Genomic DNA, 14,150 nt, shown 5'->3' with positions numbered 1-14,150 from the left:
ATCTGTGTCGATTTCTGCCCTTTTTTGCACTAATTTCTCAACAAGTGGTATCAGAGCCAAGTTCGAGAGCAGGGAAGAGAATTTTTGGCGGCTGGAACGACAGAGTTCCGCTAGGGCTTCGATCGGAGAAGAAGATCAGCAAGTTTCCGGAGAGGAGATTCGACGCAGCTTCTTGCATCTCTACGGTGTAACTTCTTAAGTTCGACGACGAGGCTTCCGTTTTGCGAACAGGCGCAATCTGTGAACTTCGAGCGGGCTTCGGTTGTGGTCGAACCAGGCTGCGAGTAGAAATCGAACGACATCGGTTTCACAGGCTTCTTCAGCTACGAATCGCAGGGTTCCAGCAGTAACGAATTTCACAGAGGAACGAATCACAGGGTTCCAGCAGGTTTCGGTGCAGGGAGGATGAAGTTCAGGTGATTAGCAGGAGGATCGCGATCCGCAATTTCAGCGATTTGAGGGATAAGCATATGGCGGCTGGTGTTCCGGCGCGGGAGGCTGTTGCGGACAGTGTGTGTGGAGTAATTGGAATGAGTTCCTTCTTTGTTGTATGTCTGCAGATCAGGAAAGCTTCAGACTCCAGAAATGAAAGGTTTAATTAAAGAAAATATTTAATTAAGGAAATTTAATTAAGATTTTCTTTATTGGAGGCTGTGGAGAAGGAAATTGGAAGTTCTGAATTTTTTTTTTTGTGTTTGTGGGAAAAAGGAAAGTTTTTTAAATTCAATTAATTAAAGGAAATATTTCAATTAACGGGGACTTAATTAAGGAAGCTTAATTAAGGAATTACTTCAATCTTTTTTCTTTTTGAAAAGATTCTGAGCAAGGATTTGCAGAGAAATTTGCAAAATAAGTTGTTGCATGATCAATTTCAAATGACAACTTATGGTGAAAAATTTGAGGTGATGAAGTTCGATGGAACTGGTAACTTCGGATTGTGGCAAACAAAAGTAAAAGTTCTATTGGCTCAACAGAGAATCTTGAAAGCTTTGCGGACAACAAAATGTGATATCATGGAGAATGAAGATTAGGAAGAATGCGACAACGAATGACAACAACTATACACCTATGTCTGACAGATGAAGTTATATATCACGTGATGAATCTAAAATCTCCAGGAGAGATTCTAAAATCTCCAGGAGAGATATGGAAGAACTTGAAAACTCAGTTTATGGCTAAATCTCTTCTGAATAAATTGTATCTGAAATAAAAGTTGTATGGGCTGAAGATGTAGGAAGGTTCTGATCTGGCGCAACATGTTAATGGTTTCAATCAAATAATCACAAACTTATCACGACTTGATGTGACTATTGAGGATGAAGACCGAGCAATGATTTTGTTGTGCTCACTGCATTCTTCCTATGAACACCTGGTGACTACTCTTACATATGGGAAAGAAAATATCAAAATTGATGAGATTACTGCAGCATTGTTGGCTCACAACCAACGGAAGTAGAATGCAGGAGAAAGCTCTCATGGAGCAATTTATATGTTAAGGGTAAGCAAGATCGTGGAAGGAAGAAAGAAAAGGATGGATCCGTAAGACAAAATTCCAGATCAAAGTTCAAAGACAAAAAGATAATTTATTGCTACATGTGCAAGGAGTCAGGTCATATAAAGAGAGGTTATCCAAAGCTTAAGAATCAGATTGGGGAGAAAGGTGATTGATCATCGAAGTCTGTAAATGTGACACAAAATGACAATTCAGATTACAGTGATGGTGACATTCTTTCAGTTTTATCAACTCAGTTCATGGAAGTATGGATTCTTCATTCAGGATGCTCTTATCAGATAACACCTAACAAGGAGTGATTTACTTCATACAGGTCAACTAATTATGGCTCAGTTTATCTAGGTGATGATAGATGTTACAATATTGTTGGTATTGGAGAAGTCAGAATTAAGATGTATGATGGTATAGTTAGAATGTTATGTGATGTAAGACATATTCTATATTTGAAGAATAATTTGATTTCCTTGAGCACTATACATAGAAATGGTTTCATTCCTAAGACAGATGAGGATAGTCAGAATTGTTAAGGGTGCACTGAAGGTGATGAAAGGAAAGTTAACTGCATGCAATAGCTACAAACTGTTCGGGAGTACAGTTGTAGGTGGAGTCCATTTTGTGGAGTCAGATGATGATAATACAAATCTATGAAATATGCATTTGGGTCATCTCAGTGAACGTGGGATGACAAAATTGCATAGAAAAAACTTTTTGTATGGTGCTAAAAGCTGCAAGCTCGATCTTTGTAAGTTCTGTGTTCTTGGAAAACCGATTAGAGTCAGTTTTATGACTAGAAAATATAAAACTGAAGGGATTCTTGATTATGTGCATTCTTATGTATGGGGCCCTACCAGGGAATCGTCATTGGGAGGATCTCAGTATTTCCTTTATTGATGATTTTTCTATGAAAGTCTGGGTGTATTTTTTGAAGCAGAAATCTAAAGTATTCTCTAAATTCAAGCTATGAAAAGCTGGGGTGGAGAACCAAACTGGCAGAGAGATCAAGTATTTAAGATCTGATAATGACACATAGTACATAGATTCACAGTTTCAGAAGTTCTGTGAGGAGCATGGGATTTAGAGACATTTTTTAGTGCGCAAGACACCACAACATAATGGTGTGGCAGAAATGATGAACATGTCCTTAACTAAAAGGGCAAGGTGCTTGAGACTGAATGTAGGGCTTCCTATGAGTTAGGATTCCTAAGAGTTTCTGAGCAGAGGCTGTGAATATGACATGTTATCTCATTATTGATCACCTTAGGCATCGTTGGGTGGCAAGGTCACAGAAGAGGTATGGACAGGTAATCCAGTTAATTTCAATCATTTACGGATTTTTAGTTGTCATACTTATGTGCATGTACCTGGAGATGAAAAATCAAAACTTGATGCAAAATCCAAGAAGTGCATCTTTCTAGGCTATAAGAAAGGTGTGAAAGGATACAAGTTTTGGGATCTAATTGCAAAGAAGAAGCTGATCAGTAGAAATACAGTTTTTGATGAACAGTCCATGTTATAGTAGAATCAAGACAAAGTGCAAGGGAACCAAGGGAACAGTTCCAGTTTCCAGTTTAGATGCAGTGCAGATGAATTTAGAACAACATCCAGAAACAACTGAGAGAGTTGAAGGTTCAAATACAACACCTGATGATTCTATTCTAGATGATCTGCATAATTATAATTTAGCCAGAGACAGACAATAATGCACCAATATAAGGCCTCCTAGCAAATTAGGTTATGAAGACTTGGTCTCTTGTGCACTTCTCATCAGCAGTGATGATTCATCCACTTTTCAAGGAGCTATCACTAGCCAGAAGAAAGAAAAATGGATGGGTGCAATGGTTGAAGAGATTGAGACATTGTAGAAAAATAACACATGGGAGCTAGTTCAGCTTCCTGAGGGAAAGCAGGCTATTGGGTGCAAGTGGGTGTACAAAAGGAAACCAACAGTATCAGAAAAAGAATGGGAAAAGTTCAAGGCTCAACTGGTTCAAGGCTTGGGAAAAGTTCAAGGCTCAACTGGTAGCAAAGGGATTTTCATAGCAAATGATGATAGATTATGATGAAATGTTTTCTCCTGTGGTTAGACATACTTCAATCAGGGCAGTGCTTGCATTAGTAGTCATTTGGGATTTGCATTTGGAGCATATAGATGTTAAAACAGCTTTCTTGCATGGTGATATGGAGGAACAGATTTACATGGAGCAGCCAGAAGGGGTCACTTAACCTGGAGAGGAGCATCTAGTTTGCGGATTAAAGAAATCGTTGTATGGGTTGAAACAGTCTCCAAGACAATGGTACAAGAGGTTCGATTCCTACATGATTCAGATTGGCTACAGACGATGTGAGTATGATTGTTGTGTTTATGTAATATTTATGTGAAGAGTCTTGATGATCATTCTATTATTTTTCTGTTACTGTATGTTGATGATATGCTGATTGTTGCAAAGAATATGAATTATGTCTATGGTTTTAAAGCTTTGTTGAGTCAAGAATTTGACATGAAAGACTTGGGTCCTACGAAGAAGATTCTTGGAATGGAGATTCATCGAGATAGAGGCTTAAGACGTAAGACGATTATGTAAGACGATTATGTTTATCTCAAAGAGGCTATGTTGAGAAAGTGATGAAAGGTTTGAGATGAGCAAAGCAAAACCTATGAGCACCCTATTGGCAAATCATTTTAAGCGTTATTCAGAACAGTGCCCTAAGACAGATACAGAAATTGAAGACATGACAAAGGTTCCATATGCCAGTGCAGTTGGCTGCTTAATGTATATAATGGTATGTACTCGTCCTGATTTGGCTCATGTTGTTAGTTAAGTCTGCAAATACATGGCTAAACCTGGAAGGCGACATTGGTAAGTAAGCAGTCAAGTGGATTTTCAGATTTTCAAGTATCTGAACGGTACTGTAGGACATGAAATTATTTTTGGTAGTGAGCAAAATGATCCTTCAGTTGTGGGGTACGTTGATTCAGACTATGCAGGTGATTTGGATGACAAAAAGTTTACAACTGCGAATGTGTTTACTCTTGGTGGAGGGAATATATGTTGGAAATCAACGATTCAGTCTATTGTGACATTATCTACAACTGAAGCAGAGTACATAACAGTAGCTGAAGCTGCTAAAGAAGCCTTATGGTTTACTGGGCTAGTAAAGGAACTGGGCATTGAGCAATGTGAAGTTCAGTTGCATTGTGACAATTAGAGTGTTATTTATCTTGCTAAAAACCGAGTGTGCCATGCGAGAACCAAGCACATTGATGTCAGGTATCACAAGATCAGAGAATTGATTGCTTCTAGTGAGATACTATTGCAGAAGGTTCATGCTGATGAGCTGATGAAAATGCAGCTGACCAAGCCAGTTACTATCAACAAGTTCTTGCATTCTATCAACAAGTTCTTGCATTGCTTGGATTTGTTGAATGTGTGCAATTGCTAGCGAAGCATGGTGGCCCAACCCACTTATGGTATGTAAGAAACTCCAAGATGTATTTCTCCTAAGGGATTGGATATTTGCTTGGGTGGAGATTTGTTAGATATGACTCATGTACCATAAAGGGACAGATTCTGGAGCGGAGCGAAGCGGAGCAGAGCAGAAGATTTTATCCAAATCAGGGGAGTTTCCTTATGTAGGTTGGGGATGAGGTACAGGGGTAATTTGGTAATTACATATTGTACTCCATGGTTTTCTAGGGTTATAAATAAGTTTGTATGTAACCCTAGATGTTATCCCAAATTCTGTAATATATTCTCTGAATATTGAAATGAATTCGCCGCTCTGCTTCCGAGGACGTAGGCATCTTTGCCGAACCTCATTAAATCTTTGTGTTCTTCTAGATTTGTATCGATTTGTGTGCTTCTACGCCCTAATTTCTCAACAGGTTATTAAAAGAAGCAAATTATTTAATTTCCAAAAATATTTTGGAGGATTTACATGCATAACATATGATTTTTTATATTTTTACATATTTAAATATTAAATCATAAAATGTTTGTGGACAAGTGCCGCCTAGAAAAGAGTTCTAGAAAGATATGAAAGACACCCACTCAACATACAATGTTGCAAAAGAATTAAAAAATACACTCTATAATATGTAAAACAAAATACTAAACAAAATAGCCCATCTCAATTTTTATTGTAATGTTTCACTTCTTAAACACTTCAAATACATCATATTTATGTTATAAGAAGTCGGCCCATATCTTTCTAGTATGATATGTTAAATTTTTATTTATGGCTCATGTTTATTTTAAAACTTATGAGATTTATTTTGATAACTTCAATTATTTATTTTCTTAACTCATAACGTATGTCATAATAAATGATAACTTAAATTATTTATTTTTATAACTCATGATAACTTAAGTTATTTATTTTCTTAACTCATAGCTTATGTCATAATTTATAATATTTATTTTTATAACTCATGATAACTTAAGTTATTAATTTTCTTAACTCATAACATACATCATAACTTATGTTAACTTATGATATTTATTTTTGTAACACATGTAATCTCTAAAATGAATAGGGGTTATTAACTTATATCATTGATTTTAATAATAAAAATCAATTAATTTTTTAAATTATCATAAATCTTATTGGCTAGTAACCTCTTTGATGGATGATGGTTAAGTAGAGCATAATTCAGAGAATGAGTCATCTCTCTTCCTAACACCGTGCATTTCCCTCCATCAGAAAGTACAGAAAGTTTCAAGGGATTAGAGAGAGAAACTTCATATCTTCAAGATCAAATTTTATTTTCATGAATACAAGTATGTGTTACTTTATTATAGATATGTAAAAATCATGAATTTAAAATATCTTGGCAATTATGTATTTTTAGAATTTGTGTCGAATTTGTGTCATAAATGTTTTAAACAAGAATTTCTAACATGATTGTCAATGAAAGTGACAAAGTATCAGGAATCTCTAATGGACTAAATTGGAGTAGGATGTCATTCGTCAGCATCCACTAGCTCCAGCTTTTCTTACTTCACCATTAACTCCGCACAAGTGACCCACTAACATTCTCTCTCTCTATCTCTCAACCTTCCTATAAAAAACCTACATCAAATGGCAACAAAATATTTATTAAACAATAAATATTTAATAAAAAATAAATAATCTTTATATAAGAAGTAAACGACTAGCTTTTGTGATCAAAATGATTTCTTTTCTTAAGATAAGTACTATTTTACCTTTTTTTGCAATTACTATACTTGAGAATTTTCTGAAAAACACCAACAAATATATATATTACATACATATATATATATACATCTGCTATTTTTAAATATCAAACTCAAAAAATAACTAAACTAGACTAACTATAATTTCTCAACCACAACCTAATTTAGATCTAAACCGTGATATCTAAGTTAGCCAACATAGAAGAAAACTTATGTCTACACACATCCTAGAGTAGTCCAGTTTAGAAGCCTAGATTAGAGTACTAGGTACCCAATAAATAGATTAAGGACTGAGAGCTGAAAAATAAATAACTTACCTCTCAAACTATAATGGTAACGTAAGAGGAAGTAACCCATGATTACTAATGAAAAATCTCAAAACCACTTAATAATAGGATGATCTACCTTAAGTCGTCGTTATGACAACAAGGGAGAGCTCTTATTATTTTGTTGGTTAAAAGTCTAAGCATACAAAATGCACCCGAGATGATGGAAAGCTATGACCAACTTGATCAGGGAAGTTATTACTAAATTTTAGGTTAGTGCAACCAATTAGGTTGCTTGTAGAGTCTAAGTCTATTTAGTACTTTCATCTCCATCTAAAAAAATTTCCTACCCGACGCTATCCTAACTTAGGGAGCCCTTTTAATTCAAATCAATCCAAGCTTAAACTTTTCTTCAATCAAAATTATTGAACATACTTTAAACTCTTTTGATTCCATCTTGATTTTAATTCAAAGTCTGTTCAATCTAAGTCTTCTGGTTAAACCGTCCTCCTTGGGATGTTCAAATCTCTCACGAGCCTTTCCATGACACACTATCATTAGATTGTAAGTCCCAACTTTTGAGCTTAATTCTTCCAACTCAAAACTTGGATCTTCCATCACCTTTAAAATTTCGGCTTTGAATGTTTAACCTTGAAATCCAAGTGACATAGGCCAATATTTTAATAGAACTTTTTTTAGATTTATGATTAATTATGAGGGCTTGTCATTACTATATCCCAAAATAAAATCAACCCTATCTTTCATTCGTGAAGTATGGGAAAAACTTGGTTCAGATAGATCAATAAGTCTTTAGAGATTTTCATCATTCGAATGATTAGATTCATTTCTAAGGTAATATCTCTTCTCCTTGAAGATGTATATTATTATTTAAATGATGTATTTGATCATTTAGTTAAAAAAATCTTTCAAGATTTATAGTGGACACATTAAAAAACAAAAAAAATTCCACCAAACTCCTATTACTATTTGTTTGAAAGGCAAGAATTTCTTATGGGGGTCAGAATAGCAAGGTAGCGTTGATAAAATTAAAACAACTTTGTGCATGATTTAGTTGTTCTAGATTTTCATATACCATTTCTTATTGAAGTGGATGCTTTGGCTATTGACATTGATGTTGTTCTATCTCAAGAAGATAAACATGTTGGATAATTCAGTGAAAAATTAAGTAGCACTTGACAAAAGTGATTTACTTATGAACAGAAATTGTACAATGTGGTGAAAGCTCTCAAACATTGGGAACACTATCTGATTCACCAAGAATTTGTTTTATTTAGTGATCATAATGCCTTACAATTTCTAGAGTCTAAGAAGACACTCAGCCCATTGCATGTGCGGTGGGTTGTTTCTCTACAAAAAAAATTAGTTTTGTATAAAAGCAAAAAGCTGGTCAAAGTAATAAAGTTGCTAATGCTCTTAGCCGCAAAGCCAGTTTCCTTATCGACTCCGATTAATGGGTTGGAATCCATAAAGGAATAATATGAAACGAACACTGATTTTGCAAATCCTTTGAAAAACTATGTATTCAAATCTCCGCTCATAGATTATTCTCTTAAGAAAGGAAATCTTTTAAAAGTGTAACCAGTTGTGCATTCCAAACACTTCTCTCTATACTCATTTAATTAAAGATATTCATGTTGAGGGATTGACACCTAATACCAGCCGAGATAAAACTTTAGCCATAGTTACGGATCATTTTTTTTCGGCTAGAACTACGTAGAGATGTAGACTGATTTATAAAATGACGATTCATTTGCCAAACTTACAAAGAAAATGCTCAAAATTCTGGTTCTCATATGTCTTTATCAATCTCTGCAACAATTTGGAAAGACTTGAGTCTATATTTTGTTCTGAGCCTTTTAAAAGCTAAATGAGGTTTTGATTTTGTAATAGTACTGGTGGATCATTTTTCTAAAATGTCACATTTGTTCCTTATATGAAAACCTATGATGCTCTTAATGTTGCGCGACTATTCTTTACGAACATTGTTCGCCTTAATGTATTACTTGAAAGTCTTATATCAAATCGTGATGTTAAGTTTATTAATTCCTTTTGGAGGGAATTGTCAAAAGGTTACATACTGAACTTAACATGAGCTCAACAAACTTAAGATCATTTGATCCAACATTTCTCATTCTTCTAGAGTCATCATCTCAGGCTTCTTAGTAATTCCTTATAGTGAAAAACACAATTTCTTTTAATACAACAAATCCTCTACTTGTATCTTCCAAAACGAAAATTCAAACCATTGAACTTCTCCATGTTATACCTTGTTTCGTCATCCATTGCCCTCACTTGTTTCGAAAATCTTCAAAAAAGAAACTCAGCTCTTATCCCTCCCAAAAATAAGAGAGGCTGAAAATGACAAATTTACCACTTAAATAAATGATGCTTCTAAATACAACAAATACAAAGAAATTGTGTGGTGTGTTTGTAAATGCCCTTATTTTAAAATATTATTAAGGTGTGGCGCATCTAAGGAGGGAGATTAAGATAAGATTTGTATATTTATAATCCGACAATATCCTAGTGACCCACTAACCATCTCTCCCTCTCTCTCTCCCTCTCTCTCTCTCTCTCCAAAAACTACATAAGAAGGCAACAAAATATATATAAAAAAAAATAAAAATCTAATAAAAAAATATATGATATTTATATAAGCACATGACTCGCTTTTATGCACTACAAAACAACAATCAAAACTGTTATACTCAATAATTATCTGACAAGCACCCAAAATCTTTCTTATATTTTTTCCCGAATTCTATCACCATACATCTTCTATCTTAACATGCTTAGATTAGTGGTTCGAGTATTTCTCTGCTTTAGTTTTACACCATCAAAATTCAACTTTCTGTTATTTCATTGATCAAATGTGAAGGTGGAAAAGGTGTAACTGCGATATGCTGAGGAATGAAGGTACAAATCGAAAGATTTTCCTTTTTCATTTATTGACTTCGTGTCCTCAATTATTTTATTCTTAGGTCAAACAATCAATCAAGCCCCTATGGCTAAATTCCTATGAATAAAATGATTAAAGGTCTTATTTTTCTTCACATTTGTCACCATATGAGATGACCACCTTTTAGTGGGAAGCATTTCAATCATTAATTCACACCATATCCTAAGCCATGGTTTCATTATATGATATGATGATGACATGAATATTATATTTATATATTAACTATAGGAAATTTTAAGAAATATCATAAAAATATAAATAATTTATGAGATTTAGGGTCTGATTGAGGCACTTGTAGCTTATTGAATAATCTGCTGATAAGTTGATTAAAAATAATCTATTGATAAGCTAGATGCGATGACGATTACAAATTTTTATTTTTTTTAGAAAAGTCAAACTGCTGTCAGAAATCTTTCACCGCACCTAGATATGTGTGGTGTGAAAACTCATAAGCTGCCAAAATGCAATGTACCCAAACAGGCCAGGTGCTTTTCAAAATGCCATCGCACCATATAAGCTACCCCAAACAGACCCTTAAAAGGTAATTTTTCACAGTCACTCAAATAAAAGTTATACAAAATGATACATTTTATGTATATTAGCATGTAGGAATGATCATATAATAAAAATGATAATCAAATTTATTTGACATAGGCTTAAAAAACTTTCCACAAAAAATTAACATTTTATTTTATTTTTTCCTTTTAATTCTAAAGTCACAATCATGAAATCTCTACCTTATCTTTGGTGGGGCTTTGCTGTCCTATTAGCATTCTCTTTTGCACCCAACTTCCCCACCTTAATGCCGCGGCTTTGTCTACTTTCTTTTATATATTTGGCAAAATTTTGAAAAAAAAAAAGCATTTTTTATAAATTCATTATTTTAAATAAACATGTTAAAAAATATAATATTCATAATAAATAAAATCGCCACATCAGCATTAAAATCGTCTGCTGACGAATCACCAGCTTAAGTGACGATTTTGTAGAAAAAAAATTTAATGATAATTATATATTATTATTATTACTATATTTACAAAATCATAACACTAAAACAATTTAGCTGAGTTAATTAATTATTTAATTTAACAAATAAGTTGAAATTACATAAAATGCATTAAATATTATAGTCAGAATTTAAAATTTTCTTTTAATAAAATGTAAAAAATTAATACTATAATATAAAATGAAATAAATTTAATTATATGAATTTTTCATTTAAATTTTCATAAAAAAAACAAATCAATCTTAATGAGTGTGGTAGTATATAAATAAAATTTAATTGAAAATTAAAAAGAATGATAATTTAAAAAATAAATCAATTTCTTTTTTCATCATATATATTTAGGCTCGTACATGTGTTATTATAATTTTGATTATGTAAAATCTTAATTGTGGCGCCCATAGTTATTAAGATTGACTTATTTTTCTATTTTAAATGAAAATTTCATATAATTAAACTTATTTTATTTTATATTATAAGTTTAATTTTTAATTTTTATTAAAATAAAATTTTAAATTGAGATTATCATATTTAATAAATTTTATATAATTTTAATTTATTTGTTAAATTAAATAATTAAAAAAATAAATAAGTAAAAATTATTTCATGATCCTAAAGTTAAAAATCTTACACCCTACCAACTCAGCCAAATAGTTTTAGCGTTATGCTTTTATAAATATAATAATAATAATATAAAATTATCCTCCATTTTTTCTTACAAAATCATTTGATGAGGGGCCAATTTTGTTTATTTTAAATATTTTATATTTTGGATGTTTATTTAAAATAATAAATTTCTAAAAAAAATACTATTTCTTAAAATTTTACCTTCATGTTTTATTAGTTAGATTTATTTAGTGGCAGATAATAAATTAAAATGATAAATTTTAGGAAAATTTGCATGCAACAGCACCATTCATTATGTATTTACATATCTAACATCCAAATAAAGTTTGATGTTTACACTTGTAATGCCTTGGTTTATCCATGAAAAATTTGAATTTCACTTTTTAAAAAAGATCATGTTGGCGATATTTTTGATGTGATGTTAAAAGCATGAGTGATATACATATAAATATTGATATGTAGGTGTTAGATATGTAAATACATAAGATTGTGTGGTATGTATGTAAATGGCTTAAGATTTTATACTTAATGGAAGAATAATATAACAAATGGTATACATTATTTGGACCGAAGTTAAAAAAGTAGTAAAAAAGGTTTTTAAATATTTCTTCAAAGTGTATTTTTTGTTCATAAATTTATTAATAATACAAACAAGGTTGAACTCATAGAGGTGCATCAAAAATTGATCAGAAATATTAACTCAACTCTAACCACCCGACTGAAAAAATTTGGACTCTAGTTGGCCTGAACAAATTTCAGGTCATAAATCATAATTGGGTTGAAAATAATAAGCCATTTAAATTTTTATTTGTTGACTCGCCGACCAAAAATTTGACCCGAAAGAGCCAGTGTTAACTCAAAATTGACATGTCAACCCAAAATTGACTCAAAATCAACCCAAATTTGACCAAATTTTGACATGAATATATGTTACATGTTAAAGGGTTATGCATGTCTGGTTCAGATTAGCGGGTTAAAGTGTGTCGAGTTGGGGTTGGATTAAGGGCGAAATCAGACTCTTTTTTGAGGGGGACAAACCGTTCCCCTAGATCCAACGTGGGAGGGGTTAGGACAATGAAAGTCATTGTGATATTTTAAGAGCAACAAAAATGATATTTTAGGTGGGGCAAAAGACCAAATTGGCCTCCCCCTCTTGGACCCTACCTAGGTGTTGAGAAATTAGGGCGAAGAAAAACAAGAAGAATCGACACAAATCCAGAAGAACACACAGAGATTTAACGAGGTTTGGCAAAGATGCCTACGTCCTCGGGGGCAAAGCGACAGCTTTCTTACAATTACAGAAAAAATGTTACAGAATACTTAATAGAATAATATAGGGTTACAAGCAAGCCTATATATAACTCTAGAAAAAACCCTAAAGTACAATATGTAATTCCCAAATTACCTCTGTACCGTACCGCGGGGCATTGTCACCGCACCCCCAACCCACATAACGAAACTTCCCCGATTGGACAGATTCTTCTGCTCCGCTCTGTTGCTCGCTCCGTTCCGCTCCAGCATCTATCTCTTATATGGTATATGAGTCATACCTAACACTAGGTTCGCCCCTTGGTTGGACTTTCTGGCCCATTTAGTATTCAGTCCAAATTTAGGTCAAAAAATTTTAGGTCAGAATAATTTCAATTAGATCTGAACCCCACTGCTAATGCGATTTTATATATATATATAAAATTCAAACGGTGGAAATCAAAATTTCTAACAATTTTGTTTTAAAGTATTTTCTATATGCAAATCGTCAGCTTCTAAGTCACTCACACGTAATTAGTCTGAAATTTCACATGAATAATAATCAATGCAAATTCGGTACCGGTCAAATCAGCCAGTCTAAATTTATATCATTTTATAAGCCCTAATGGCCAACCGACGGCGATCATCAAGCCCACCGAGCCAGCGTCATCTTCAGCCGTCTGATTCATGGAGCAGCATTTGAAAAGCAGGGCCAGCGTTGTACTTCACTCCTGTTCATGAATGTACTTGAATTATGCCCCTTATGTCACTGTTTAAGATTATAGTCTGATGTCATATAATTGAAGCTTATCTAAACTTTTCAGAGAATGGTATGCTTCAAATGGCACCAATAATGCTGTTGGAGGGAGGAGTGATTGATGATTAATATTTGTGCAATATGATTGATAAAATTGATGGGTTGATGACGATAGGATGCTTGTAGAAATAAAATGACCTGGCTTTGGAACAAAGGCAAGCGTAAGCTTTTGGCTAAGAGTGATGTGTTTCAATTTAATTTTGAAGTTACAGGAGACTGAATATTCCTATGGGAGGTGGTATGTCAAGATGGAACAATGTTTAATTTGTGATGTATGAGCATAGCGTAAGAGAACAATTGGCTGTGTTTAATTTTTGAGGGATTTGAAATTGACTTGATATTCAACATAGGTGGGTGAATTACTTTGATAAACTTTCTTTTTAATGAAGTTTAAATACGATCGAACTTAGTGATTTTAATATCGTAAATAATAATAAAACGTTTCATTTTTACCGTCCAATTAGCAAAAAAGAAGTTGAGGAGGCTTTAAAGAAAACCAAG

The sequence above is a fragment of the Phalaenopsis equestris genome, unplaced genomic scaffold (genome assembly GCF_001263595.1).
Source record: "Phalaenopsis equestris unplaced genomic scaffold, ASM126359v1 Scaffold000002, whole genome shotgun sequence".
NCBI lineage: Eukaryota > Viridiplantae > Streptophyta > Magnoliopsida > Asparagales > Orchidaceae > Phalaenopsis > Phalaenopsis equestris.
This window is presented reverse-complemented; position numbering follows the sequence as displayed.